The 15,685-nt window shown below is 32.4% G+C and overlaps 2 long non-coding RNA genes across 2 annotated transcripts; both read right to left on the bottom strand.

The window, feature by feature from the left end:
* Positions 1-405: 405 nt before the first annotated feature.
* LOC139502385 (uncharacterized) lies at positions 406-5,282 on the bottom strand. The gene is made up of 3 exons (XR_011658824.1): positions 5,135-5,282; positions 3,308-3,387; positions 406-529 (listed from the first exon to the last, which is right to left on the bottom strand). It is a non-coding gene; the product is annotated as an uncharacterized lncRNA (long non-coding RNA).
* Positions 5,283-10,405: 5,123 nt separating this feature from the next.
* Positions 10,406-14,311, bottom strand: LOC139503155 (uncharacterized). The gene is made up of 3 exons (XR_011659041.1): positions 14,249-14,311; positions 11,416-11,528; positions 10,406-10,499 (listed from the first exon to the last, which is right to left on the bottom strand). It is a non-coding gene; the product is annotated as an uncharacterized lncRNA (long non-coding RNA).
* Positions 14,312-15,685: the final 1,374 nt, after the last annotated feature.

Raw genomic sequence — 15,685 nt, 5'->3', positions numbered from 1 at the left:
ATGTTTATTTTATTTTCAGTGGGGGGGCGGGGGGGATGTGAAAGGTAGTGTTTTAGAAATTTGAATGAAGTCCTTCGCGCTTCCCTATTTGACATGTCTCGTCGCACGTACTGTCTACGACATAGTATATATCAGAATACCGACATTCCGAGACCCTCGTGGGTAGTCAATGTCGGTCACCAATGGGTCTTCAACACAGTGAGAAAATTCGAGAAAAAACCGAAGGCGAGCTTAAGCTGCTTAAGCTGTCTTTAAGCTCCTTAAGCTGTCTGGTCCCTATTTATTTTTTGGGGAGGAGCATATCCTCCAGACCGCTGAAAAGATTGCAGTATCAGTTCAAGATTATTTGGTGAAAAAGGTTGTATATGTTATGTACATGCTATAGAATTATTGAACATATAAAGGTCAAGGTAACATAATATTTTATTTCAAAAATAATTTAATCTGGAACACGTATAGTAGTATCGCTCTTCTCCAGATCTTTTAAAATTCTTAAGTAAAAGCTCCTCTTCCAAGTGGTTACTGATTACTGAAAAATAAAACAATACACAATATGAAAGTTTTAGAAACCACGCTTTTTCATTTTTGCATTATATGTTTCTTTCTTTCTCTAGCTCCCAGATAGAGAAAAAAAGGTCTATTTTATCCAAATTTGCACAATTTTGAATCGCAAATAGTGGTTTTAATGTATGATATAACTACATCGAATTTTAATTTAAAAAAATAAAGTTAAGGTCTTCCTTTCGTGTCTTATAGGCGTATTTCCCATTAAACTTTTGGCAATATATCCCTTTAATTGCATACGAGAGGAATAAAAGATACAATATGGAAAAATGTTTAAACATCCACGTACAATAATAAAATTGAGAATGGTAATGGGGAATATGTCAAATATAGTACAACTCTAAAAAAAAAAAAAAATAAAGAGCAGGTAACAGCCGAATGGAACCAATGGGACTTCAACACAGCGAGAAAACCAACACCAGGTCCTGTTAACATTTTAGTCTCATAATAAATTTACCATCTTTTAAATGAGATGTAGTACCGATTTGAAAATATGTAAAGATGCTATAATTTCAAGTATACCTAGAAGGCATTCCTTAAGGAAGTTCGCTTGTCATGTTTTGGGATTTTCGTCAGATATTTAGAATTCTCTGGTTTTATCCGTTTGAATGTCTTAATAAAAAATGCACATTGACCCCCACTTTTCTTTTAATAAATATTTTACATGGATAATGATAATCCATCTTTAAAAGTCTTCAAGATAAAATTTTAATTATTTTTTAATAGTTTTTGAAAAACATAGACTTGTCAATGATAATGCTACGAAAAGTCTAGAGAGAATATTTTACCGCCAAAATTTCAATGGCTAATATCTCGAAAACAAGGACATTGACCTATATATTTTTTTTCTCTTTTGATTCCTTTATTAATCCCCTATCAATATAAACTAATGTTTTGAAAGTTAATTATTTTGAAACTGAGGGGCGAACTTCCTTAAACTTTCAACTTCTGGTCAGTTAGTGTAAGTGGGTCTGAAATGTATAGTGTACGTGTATGATTGTCTGAGTAAATGGTCCAACTTTCCTGTTCGATTTTAACCAGGGAGTTTAATTCTATGATTGTCTGAGTAAACGGTCCAACTTTCCTGTTCGATTTTAACCAGAGAGTTTAATTCTATGATTGTCTGAGTAAATGGTCCAACTTTCCTGTTCGATTTTAACCAGGTAGTTAATTCTATGATTGTCTGAGTAAATGGTCCAACTTTCCTGTTCGATTTTAACCAGGGAGTTTAATTCTATGATTGTCTGAGTAAATGGTCCAACTTTCCTGTTCGATTTTAACCAGGGAGATTAATTCTATGATTGTCTGAGTAAATGGTCCAACTTTCCTGTTCGATTTTAACCAGGTAGTTTAATTCTATGATTGTCTGAGTAAATGGTCCAACTTTCCTGTTCGATTTTAACCAGGGAGTTTAATTCTATGATTGTCTGAGTAAATGGTCCAACTTTCCTGTTCGATTTTAACCAGGGAATTTAATTCTATGATTGTCTGAGTAAATGGTCCAACTTTCCTGTTCGATTTTAACCAGGGAGTTTAATTCTATGATTGTCTGAGTAAATGGTCCAACTTTCCTGTTCGATTTTAACCAGGAAGTTAATTGTATGATTGTAAGATTATCTGAGTAAATGGTCCAATTTTCCTCTTCGATTTTAACCAGGGAGTTAAAAGAATTAATACGCAAAACAGGATAATTGTTCATTTTAATACAATCCGATTAGGACCCTTAAAAAATTCTCCAAGAAACCATGGGGCTACTAAACTAATAGACAGGAATTGAAATCTTGCAGATATAATATAGGAAATATAATTGCATTTAAGTTATGGGGGAATTAATTAGATCTTCCACAATATTTTATTTACAGCAGAATGCATTGAGTTTGTAGGTAAAGGTAGAATCTTTGGTAATCTCGTAGCTTTTAGCAGTCAACCTATGAGATTGAAAATGCGGTTTATGACCATGAGTACAATGTTAGCCTAAATTGTACCGCTGTTATGGACCTATTACAATTGATCTCCAATACGCTGAAAACAACTTCGATGTTATTAAAGTATTAGGCCTATAGCTTGTATCACAATGCAAATGTAAACTATGAATGGCTGTACGTTTTCTATGACTGCATTGAGTGTGTCGGTAAAGGCAATATCTGTGGTTAGCTCGCTTGCCAGCTGAACCGTGAAGTCATTATAAGGTTAGGTAAACTATCCTCATTTAAGAGTAGACTAGTCCGACAGCTTCAATACCAATATATCTGTATGTAGGACTAGACAACTCCGAAAGTAGGGTAGTATACCTTATCCAATAATGACTTCACGGTTCAGCTAACAAGCAAGCTAACCAAAGATTCTACTTTTACCTACACGCTGTAAGAATTTAATGTTTTTTGTAAATTTTGCTGGGGTGTAAAAGCGTTGACCGAAGTACATTTTGTATGAAGCCCAAAATAGCTTCATTCTACAAATGTGCGCACAGTCAACACTTTTATAACCCTATAAAATTACCAAAAAGTAGCATTCAATATTTATAATTACATTTTTTTTGCCAGGACCATGAAAACATTGTGTCTGTAAATTTGTTCTTTTATTTACATGTGCATTTGCTTGTGGAAGCTCGTGTCTTCATGGCTATTACATTTCATTTTGGAATGAAGATAATGTTCAAAATGACGCGAGATTATGTTAGCCAATCAAAATAACGTTTCGTAAATACATATTATACATGCAATGCAATTTTATATATACTTACATTTGGTGATGGGCTACCATTATTAAAGATACCATCTCCCATACCTGTTCTCGTCAAAAAGAAAAACAGGAGCATAGCAGCTGGAAAGACAATTCAAATAATAAATGCAAAGAAAAAAATATCAGTTATAATAATCACTGATAACCAAACGCATGCTACAAGAAAAGTTTTTCTAATGGTTGATTAGTTTGTGTTTAACGCCACTTTCTTCACTGCTGTGTAATTTCGTGACGGGCAGTTTTATTTATTGAGGAAGTCAAAGTTCCTGGAGAAAACCACTGATCTTCGGTAGGAAAACTGACAATGTTAGTCGGTGGAGATTGGAGTCGAGCGCACCTATCACGTGCATGCTTAGAACGCATAACCTCAGTATCATCTACGCTAGCTAAGGGTTACGATCCACTCCTCTCTAGAAGAGGGGATGGATTGTAACCCTTGGATAACGAAGATGCGTCAGTGTTGGCAGGCTAGCGATTAAGTAGTTCGACTAATAAGAACACTTTCCAAATGATCCCCTGATAGTCACATGAAGGTTATATATTGAATCCAATTTTTGACTTCTATATATAATTGTACTCATTACTCTTTTTTTAATTCAAGGAAGTAGAAATCTCCTCCTCCAGGTATATGAAAAGTTGGCGCCAATTGAACGAAGCGACCCACGTGTATTGAAAGCGATATGAAGGAAACTTTACTAAGTGGGAAAACTTGTGTTTAATCCAATTGTCCTTTTTGAACAGTAAAAAATAGTCTCATAGTAAATGACAAAGACAAAATCGTAAAAAACGGATTAGTCCCTATATATAATAACTGAAGACCACAGTTCGACTTTTGGATGTTTTCTCGATTTGTGAGTGTTGTTTGGCTGCTGTCTTACTAACGTATGTCCCATATCTGCCCCTAGTATAACCAGGAACACATATATATTGACAGATGTTAGATATTATGCTCCCATGTATAACTGAGAAACCAGTAGTACTACTATATCTTGCCCCCCACACACACACACACACCTGTTTACGTTAGCTGGTGTTGCTCAATCTTGATAGTTTTCTGTAAAGTGTTTCCCTGCCCATACTCAATCTTTTATTCTATTTTACTGTGTTGCCTGTATACACCCCTTATCGTAAAATGTTGTTTCTGAATGCTAACAAAGTATCAACATGCTGAACAATTTTTTAGACAATGCATTTAAGAGCCTCTCCATTGGGTTTTTGATTGTGTGATTACTTAGACGTTTTTATAGTGATTATTTGATTACCAGATACAATATTTTATGATTATTTGATTATCTTGCTTAAGAATAATAATGATTATGTGATCATATACAGGTAGGCCAACCAATGTGATTACTTGGAATCTCCCATAAAGGGGTCTCATTTAAAATGGCATCCTTCGCATATAATCCCTCCCATATTCATTGAAGAATTGAATGCTTCCTTTTTGTAACTTCAATGGGGTGTAAAGCGTTGACCGAATCACATTTTGTAAGAAGCGCTTCCGCGCTTCATTCTAAAAATGTGCGCACGGTCAACGCTTTTACAACCCTATAATTACATTTTTAGCTAGGATCATGAAAACACGATTTTTATCAAGTTTTTATTTTATTTACCTGTGCACTTTATTGTGGGACCTCGTGTCATCATCAGTGGTAAATTTTATTGTGTAATGAAGTCGATTAAGGAATAACGCGAGATTGCGGTGTAGCCAATCAGAATAACGTATTATAATGAAACATACCTCTAAATGTAATTATTCGTAAATGATTTATAGAAACTGTAATGTTCAATATTACATAGTCGGTATGTCGATTAATTAAAGGCCTACCCCATATTGCTGTTACTTCTTCCTCTGGCCAAACATCTCGATGTAAAGCAGCAGGGTCACCTTGGGGAAAAACTATTTGGGCCGAGACTGTCATGAGAGTTAACGAAAGAAGCACTAAGTAACAAAGTATGCTTGTTGACTTCATGATACCGACGTTCCTGAAAGAAATAATATTATTACATTGGGTGTAATGTAGTACTAGGATTTCTTAGTGAAATAAAAACCCGATAATTTGGAACAATTTTGATAATTACATCCCTCTGAGTGACGTCATACAGCAATAAGTATTGTCAAAACATTTGAGGATGCGTATAATAAAGATATAGTTCCTTTCACTTTCATTTTCTTTCTTAGTTTTTATTTTGTGTGATTTACTTGTTGCCTCTGTATATTTATCTAGGGGTATATTTTTACAGGCTCTATAATTATATCAAAGCAGAAATCGTATTGTGTTTTCAAACGCCTGCCGGTATGCCTGTGGTGCTTCCTCCGAAACACCCCGCCAATGATAACATATTACTGAAGTCACATTTGAAACTTTTATCGGCATGAACAAAAGTGAATACCACCAATAATACACACATCGACGGACGGAAAATTTAACTAGACATCATTACCTTTCTTCTTCGACTGAAGTTGTTACTGTTCTTTTATATATTTTTTTTTGCTTCGATGAATTTCCTTTTCTTTGCTTCAACGTATTTGTCCTCTTTACGATCATTTGAAAATAAGATATGGTACAATAGCCAATGCATGAATATATATAGGCCAAAGTTGCTATTTTTACGTTACGGGAAAAAAATGCCTGGTAAAGACATGCATTAGAAATCAGCAATCACCATTAGATATAAATTAACTAAAAAATCGTACTGACAGAAAAACTAAAAGATACATTCATTCAACAATGGCATAGTCAAATTGACAGCTCATCCAGAGGAGAATTTTATGGACTTTTTAAAACAATCTTTGGCTTAGAAAACTATCTTTTAAAATTAACACCAATCGAACGTAAATATATTACAAAATTAAGATGCTGCAATGTCAAAATTCCAGTAGAGCTGGGAAGATGGTATAACATTCCAAAAGAAGAGAGGACATGTAATTTGTGTTTAACTGCAATTGGCATTGAATACCATTATTTATTTGAATGCAATTCTTTATCAGTAAAAAAATATCAGAAATCAGCATATTCCAGAGTACTATGTGAAATATCCAAGTGAAGCAAAAATGAAAGGACTACTGTCATTGACTAATATTAATGTACTTAAAAATGTGTCTTTATTCATTTCAAAATTAACTAAAATATTATAATATAAAGTAAAGTAATTTTCTATATATTTCATTTCTAAGTTGTTTGATTTAGTTCTTTAATTGTATGTGATTGTATTTTGTAATTTACCTCTTGTTTCAGATGTCAATGTGACTGAGTGTTTTTAAAATAAAGCATATTAAAAGTTTTAATTATTATATTGTAACATAATGCAAAGCATGTTTGTTTAATAATTATTAAAGTTTTTTTTTGAAATTTTAAAACTTCCCTTACCGTTTTCAAAATGTAAACCTCAAAGTCCGACTTCTACCAAAAAAGTGAACGAAGAAGAGAGATATAATGGGAAATATTTTTTGACAGGTTGATACACTTCCGAAGTGAAGTTTGACACGAGGAAATGTGATATTCTTACTCAATTCGAAGTCTATCAAAAAAAACATTAGAATAACACTTCGTCATATTGGGGTAAGATGAACAAATATATTACCCATATTGACCTAAAAATATAAATAGAGAATAAGTGGATGTTAAATTATTACGAATAAAAAATAAAATGCACAAAAAAATAAGTATAAGTAGAAAATTACATAAATAAATAAAAAATAAAGAAAGGCAGAATCCCCTATTCTAGAATATTGATTCTGGACAACTTTTTCAAAGATTGTCAAGAGATAGGGAGATTAGTGTGCGTAAACTAACAAGAAGCCTAAGGCTATATCATTGATTACACAAAATTTGCTAACTGATATCGATCATTTATGAATTTAACTTTTTAAAATGTCATAGATATACATGTAGGAAGATGTGGTGTGAGTGCCAATGAGACAACTCTCCATCCAAATAACAATTTATAAAAGTAAACCATTATAGGTCAATGCTGTATTTTATGTAAATTGATAAAATATTACATGTAATCTGAATGCACTCTCAAAAAGATAAATTCAAAATGAATGGAACAAAATGCTATTTAAGCCGATATTTTTCGTGTCATTAGGCGACTCCCTAGTCCTATAATATATGCATTTGCATTATATTTTTACTTTATTTAACGTTTGTATGTTGATATTTTCAACTTTTTTTAAATGCATATTGATAATGGAAAAAAAAAAAGAAAAATAGCAAAAAAAGTAAAAAGAAAATAATAAAAATAGAAAATAATGCCCCGAGTTCATATCAAAGGACTAGCAACTTCCAAGCAAGTAAAGCAGCCTCGTAACGGCGTCAAACGCAGAACATCGGGAATTTTACATGTCCGATCTAAGACAATCTAACTACTCGGATTTTTGTTTGTCTAGCAGTCATTCTAACTTTAATTAAGAAATAATTGATGGCAGCTATACTTTATTGTATTTTTAACTTGGGTAGGCATTATATTCGTGATTATTTTTGCCAGAGCGATAGCGAGGGCTAAAATAACACGAATATAATGCCTACCCATGTTAAAAATACAATAAAGTATAGCTGCCATCAATTATTTCGATTCTGATTAGGACATTTACGGTAATTTCTATGTTTGCTGTGTATAAGGTTACGGTATGTGTGTAGGCTCTTCCATCAACCTCCCTGTTGATTTGTATTCAACTAGTTCAAACCAGTTTAATTTTGACAAGTTGTATTAATTTTAAAATTCTAAATTAAAACAGAAATTAACAAATTTATTAACTAAAACAATGTTTGAGTCACAAAATAACAGAAACGTTATAAATCAACGTCTTTTCCTTTGACTTTGAGGTCAATAGTTCAGCTGACACGCACATTTCAGGCTGCATTTTTCAGTCAGTTGAATTTGTCAATGGCAGTGGACGTACTAGGCATGTTGCAAGGAGAATCGGGTAAGTCTTTACTAACTAAATTTATCGTAAATGTTCCCCCGGTTATTGTAGCGTTTGTGAAAATACTCATGTCTGACTAATGCTGATTTAGAGTAATCTGTCCCTTTTTTTGTTTGCAGGCTTGGATAGAAAAAGCATAATCTCTCGTTTAATATGGAGCTTTCAAGTTCCTCAAACTTGTCACTGTATTGGTTTTCTGTCAACCATCCTGAAATTTAATAATTTTATATTTTATCAAGTTTAAATAATATTCACTTTTATAATAAATGCAAATTTAGAAGTATATATGTCCAAATATGATGTTTTAAGGCCTTTATTTTTTATTTTATTGGTTGAATAATTTGTAAATAGTCTTGTTGCGACTCACAGTTCATCATACATGTACATCATACGAAATGCATACATTTTTTGCTGATAAATTTTGTTTTTCTAATGATGATTAAAATTCAAACTGAGTGACAATCTTATTGCATTTGTAAATGGATTGGAAACCTTGGTGGTATATTGGTAATTACGCCTATTTTTTTTTTATACTAGGAGAATGGGGTTCGATTCCCTGCTAGGGTCAATCCATTTTATCATAAATATGAAACAATTTTGTCATTTCAGTACGACAGTAATAATCATAACCTATAATTTATTTTATATTTTATCGTTAGATTATATGTTTCAATGAAATTATTATATATATATATATGCGTTTGCAACAGGAAAAGTGAGGACACAATGTAGTCATAATAGCAGGAAAAATCATAATAATAATTACATGTATATACAATGATAGTTAATTGTTGTGATGTGAGTCAGTTTATTTACCTCTGAAAAGGCGCACTCCCCAATCAGTTTGTTGCTTATACCCAGCTAACAATGTTACGTCATAATTACGTCGTGACAATGTCATGTTTTCGTCGCATTGACGTCAGGTTATTACGTTGTATTTACGTAAAAGTGTATGGTTTTCTTGACGTTGTCACAACGTCGTACATTAACGTTGTGGTGACGTAAAATTACGTTTCTACAACGTTATTCCTGACATTACAACAACGTTTATATCACGTTATGTCGATGTTGTCACAACGTCATACATCAACGTTGTGGTGACGTAAAATTACGTTTCTACAACGTTATTCCTGACATTACAACAACGTTTATATCACGTTATCGCAACATCATACATTAACGTTGTGGTGACGTAAAACGTAAAATTACGTTTCTACAACGTTAATATCACATTATGTCGACGTAATATACTTGCACTTTTATATTATGCTTTATAATTAGCCAAAAAATGATCGTATATACACACATAGTATCAACTGTGTTTGGGACCATGAGGTGACCTCTAGATGATATATGTTGGTGTTATTCTCTGATGGAATTCGTATATTCTGCATCATCATCTTTTTTTTTTGTAGCTTCAATCGAATTACTGTTTCAGTAATTGTGATATAACAGAAATGAATCCTAGGGCCATCTATAGCTGAGTGGCTGCCTATTCGTATGCAGTTCTTGATATATAGTGCTTGTAAAAATAATATGCATTTATCATATATGTTACTCTATAAGAGGGATGTTAACCCGGTCTCTTTAACCCGTCTTTAATTGCTGCCTATACGATATGAGATTTGCCCATTGTTGAAGGCAGTACATTGACCTCTATAGTTATTTTCTGTGTCGTTTGGTCTCTTGTGGAGAGTCTCGTTGGCAATCATAGTACCACATCTTTTTTTTTATATTCAATTTATTTCATCGTAGTATACATTTCTCATTAAGCATGTTCACGTTCTGAATATAATATCTGGCTAGCTAAATACCCACCCATGAAAGTTATAAAAAAAAGGTTTATGAAAAGTAAATAATGCCTGCAAATGTTTGCACCTGTCCTAAGTCAGGAATCTGATGTACAGTAGTTTATACGCGTATCTCGTTTCTCGTTTTTTTTTAAATTTTATATAGATTAGACCGTTGGTTTTCTCGTTTGAATGGTTTTACACTAGTAATTTTGGGGCCCTTTATAGCTTGTTGTTCGGTGTGAGCCAAGGCTCCGTGTTGAAGGCCGTACATTGACCTATAATGGTTTACTTTTTTAAAATTGTTATTTGGACGGAGAGTTGTCTCATTGGCACTCACACAACATCTTCCTATATCTGTATATCAAAAAGTGAAGAATTGATTGTTAACTTTGTTTATTTTAAATGTTCTCCTGGGTCCCTGGTAGTGGTATTTCCGGAGCTGCTGCAATTATCCTCTTAACAGTTTGTTCCTGCAATGACAATACAAAAACTTATTTGTACAAAATGTTAAATTGTAATTATTCTAGGTCAAACATTATTGCAAATAAATACTAGATCTATGTAGCTGTGTGTAAGACGTGGCTTTCCAAATCTCCTTGAAAAACACATAAACCACATAATTATATATTCAGTTAAATTTAATGTTACCCTTAATTTATTGTCCCAAAAGAGTATCTTGATCTTCACAATGCTAGTTACAAATGCATATCTATAAGGCCACCCTTAAAAAATTGTGTGTTTGGCATTGCCGACCCACACTATCAGGTGGGTAGGTTGGTAGGGATTTTTTTATTTTTTTTACATTTAAAAGCTTTATACATGTAAATCATGAAGTCTCTAGATCAATGTTGTCTAAAGCATTGCAGCATTGTTGTGTGTACATGCTGGTGGTTTCTTTGAAAGGGGTCAACCGTCAATGTCACATTCTACATCATACACAGAAACAAAATCATCAAGAGTATACCAGGCACTAGTAAGACCCAAACTGGAATATAGTTGTAGTGTCTGGGACCCCCATATGAAAGAACAACAGATACAATTAGAAAAGGTACAGAGACAAGCTGCTCGTTATGTACACAACAACTACGATTACACGAGCAGCGTCACAAACATGCTAAATCAGCTGAAATGGCCACCACTAGCTGAGGAGACGCTTAAAAACCAGACTTATTTTATTTTATAATGTAATACATAATGGATTGTCTTGTTGCCATTCCATCGCATATTCTTGAACAAACAGACAGCAGAACAAGACAGAATTTTAGGCCTAATAACAATTTCGTACTGAATTAAAAAAAAAACAACAACATAGAATACAAACAATAATAATTTTGGGAAATATTCCAATATAGGTTGCACTATACGGGGAAATAAGGGTATTCTTACCTTATAGCGTGTTTCGCCTGGTTTTGGGGGTGTATGTTTTAGGGTTTCCCCAATCAATTCTTCAATATCTGATGTCCTTGCTGAGGGGTACATGTAGTTCTTCATGTAAGACTCTACAAAAATTGACATTGATAAAATTTGCATAGTGATATTAAATATAATTTAAAAATAAACCGTAGACTGTCAGGGAGCAACAATTTAACTTCAAGGAGGGTCATGGTTTTTGCTTGAGTCAGTGAAGTGCAAACAATTTTATTTAATTTTTCAACGATATCAATCAAATTATTTTTTGTATGTCTAACACTATAAGGTATGGGTGGAATCTGGATTCAGAATATTTTTTGTCCTGTACTCGAACAGAATATTTTGTTTCATCAATTTGGAAATCTTAAGAAAAAACTCCATGACCCCCCCCTTTTTTTTATATAGTTAAATGGTGGTTCCCTAATAAATTTCAAAGGCAAATTCGGTATTTTCATTAAATATTTATGAGTTTGAAGCTATAATATTGATTTTGTTAAATGGCATAATGATTTATCATTTATCAAATTAAATACACAGCTTTTTTACATTTTTTATTACTTTTTACATTATGACATATTCCAATCTTCATTGTGACTGATATATCTTTTTAAACTACACAAAGAACCGGTAAAAAAAACAAATTCACAGTATTGTCAGCGCCGGCAAAATAGCCATTACTTTTGAATTGTGCTATAGCTATTTATAGCTCGCTTTTAATCGAGATATTATAATCATATCATAATTACTGTTTCACCGGCAAATAAGCCACTGCCAAAATATAAAAAAAAATATATATAATTGAAAATTATGATCATAAATGTATGTTTTACATTTACAAATTTTCCATATATATGTTCCAGACCATTGAGTATTTGGACCGTAAGAGTACGGTCCGGACCGTATATATGTATACTCGTACGGTCCGACCATACGCGTGCGGTCGGACCGTATGAGTATACTTGTATGGTCCAGTACGAGCTGACCTAATGTTATTGGATCATATGGTTTACATTTAGACAACCATTATCACAATCTTTATTTTTAGAATTACAAATTGTTATTCTTACAATTAGATGGACGTATTTTTTTTTTGCGTTGAAATGTGTGCTGTTCATGCATTTTCCCTTGCATTTACATTTTTGTTTCTAAAATTGCTAAATAGTGTCCTCCCACATTATGTTTTCTTCCGATATCTTCAATTTCAGTGCTCATATAATTCAATTAATGTATTACTCGGGTCGACATGTTAAGACATACAAGAAATTGACAGATTTAATTAGCGCGATTTTTTTAAATTGTTAAAATATAAAGTTTTTATTTCAATTACATTTGAACTTTTTATATAAATTTGAGAGTTAAGTTATCTTGATCTGTTTATATATGCATTTGCATTAAACTTGAACAACTTCTTTATATTAGTTCTACCGTATGAGTATTTTGAAAAAGTATGCATACGGTCCAAAAACTCATAGATAGTTTTTACGGTCTGGAACATATATAATATAATACAGATTAATCGTTGACTATTTACTCAGTCATTATATACATATAATAATAATAATTAAAGGAGTAGTGGTATGATTTTTTTTGTAAATTATATTGTCCCTTGCAAAAATAAATAATTATAAATAATAATTTATTTTATTAAAGTGTCACATACTCGTCTACTAATGTTATACATACAGATAATATTATATAATATACATAATGCACAATAGTAAGATAAGACAAATACCCAGCCTTCATAGGCTTATGAGACACTATATTATATACAAATATATACCTATTTAACAAATACAAATTGTAAAACATAGTAAAATGTCAAAAATGTTTAAAATTATCCGGATTTTTCAAATAATAATAAAAATAAAAATATGTAATTAAAAAAAACATAACCTTAATTTAAAAACAGAAATATAAATATAAAAAAGAAGATGTGTTATGAATGCCAATGAGACAACTCTCCACAAGAGACCAAAATGACACAGAAATTAAAAACTACAAAGTCTTTTGTATTTATTCATACTAAATTTTTATCAGTTCTTTAGTTTATGAGTTCAATGCACAAGACTTTATATTGTAAATACACTTGAGTTATTTTCAAGGTATGCCATCACTGTGTCTGTGTATAAAGTTAACATGACATGGCAAATACGTACCATTAGAATCAAATTAGCTACACGTGTGTAAGGTTTCTGCAGACGAAATTAGCAAAAGTTTATTGTAAAAATAATTTATAAAGCAAGAGTACTGTGTACAACAAAATTTAATTTCATATCTAAGTTATCATGTCTCTCTTCTAAAATGGTTTTATGTATTACATCATGCACGTGTTGTAAAACCAGATGCGATATGTATAAATTATCGGGTTTTCTTCATGCTGATATCGTAAAAATATCAGCCCCGAGGCACAATGTGAACCTTTTTGACGAGAGGCTGATATTTTCCGACATATATACGAAGAAAACCCGCATTGTCACGATTGTGACGTTGCTGTCAGATAATTTCACCTAGCTCACATCATTTTTATAATCCTGGTACCTTTGATAACTATTTGCACATTGTGACGTCGCTGGTAGTGATAATGCTTGGAGCACAAAAATCATGCTTGAAACACCAAATCCTGTATTTTGACATATATACCGGCCTCTCTAACTTTTGACAATCACTTTTCTATTGTGGCGTCAGATGTTTTGTTTTATGACGTCAAAACTTTACGGGAACATCATTCTGTTCCTATATAATAGAAACTTTATAAAAAGTAAGAAGAAAAAAACAACAGTTAAAGAATACAGATAAATGTACTTACGTTGGATCTTAGTGCGTTGGCTTGGTGAATGGCGTTTACTTTGAATATGACGTCATCACTTAACCCTCTTGCTGCCCGAGGGACACATATGTCCAAACCGGCAGTGCCGGAGGGACACATATGTCCATGGATAAATTTATGCATGCTTCTTATCAATGCTGTATCTCTTTCAATTAAAATACGGAAGAATAAACAGGGTTATGTTTTTCTCCAATTGGTCCCAAATGTAGTGGTCATTTTGTCGTGACGTCATATATCGAATGACGTTGTTGTTTGGCATGTTACGTCACAGACGTTGAGCTGTCGTATTTTCCGGCATATGAAATGCAACCTTGAAAAACGGTCGGCAGCAAGAGGGTTAAATAGCGTCACAACTAAAAGCCCTAACAACGGAACCAAAATCGGAAACGTTACGGTATTTCGAATTCCGTATCTTTTTTTAACATGAATAAATTCGTACAGACTTCGTCCCCTTTCACAGGTAATGCCTGCCTCATATCAAATAATATTGGTCATTAGTTCTACCAATACAAACAAGACAAATTAAATCTAGTACATAATAAAAGAAGAAATTTTGCTATTGTAAATTTTAGGGATGTCGACAATTACGTTGCTACAACGTTTTAATTACGTGATTTATTTGATCGATGTACAGTACATATTGCAATTATTTTTTATCATTTTTTTTTATTATTACGATGTTTTATTGATGACAAAAACATGGTTCCTCTTTTATAATAGCGTATACTTTATCGACCAAAAATATGACGACGTTGCTATACACTGGTTCTCCGTTAAAGCGCCCAACGTCAGAGTAAAAAATGATAAAATATAAATTTCATCAAAACTTGTTTATAAAGAACATGGAACATCCTCATAGTGTATTCTACCCACCCTATAAATTTCAGCATGTAATATTTTACCGTTAATTTTTTTTTTTTTTTTTTTTTTTTTTTTTCAAAGTAAATATCTTTTATTATATATCTGCTGCTTTAACAATTTACTCGGATTACAGCGTTAGCCCGAGTATCCCTGTAATTAGTTACTGAATTTCCAGGGAAAAGTTCAGTAAAGTATACTAAAGTATTAAAGTGTAAAATTATATATATCACATACACATTCTTTTAAATACAGTGTATACATATTAACAATAAAATTTCATAGTATAAATCACGTGTTTACGGAACATCATTTTGCCTTCCGAATTTGTGTTCATAGTCCCGTGTTTACATCTTTGACCCAGTTAATTGTACTTGACCTTTTGTGCTGGATTAGTTACAAATCATTGTCCGAAAGCTAGTGCAAAAGGAAGCACATGTTTGTTGTGAAAATAAATTTTTGGATTAGATAAAACTTGTTTGGTAAGTGTTATTTACTATTCGTTAACGATTTTGTCATAGAAACAAAATAAATGTATCTAAAGTGAAAAAAATTAGA

Source organism: Mytilus edulis, chromosome 14, assembly GCF_963676685.1.
Source record: "Mytilus edulis chromosome 14, xbMytEdul2.2, whole genome shotgun sequence".
Classification (NCBI taxonomy): Eukaryota; Metazoa; Mollusca; class Bivalvia; order Mytilida; family Mytilidae; genus Mytilus; species Mytilus edulis.
This window is presented reverse-complemented; position numbering and strand designations above follow the sequence as displayed.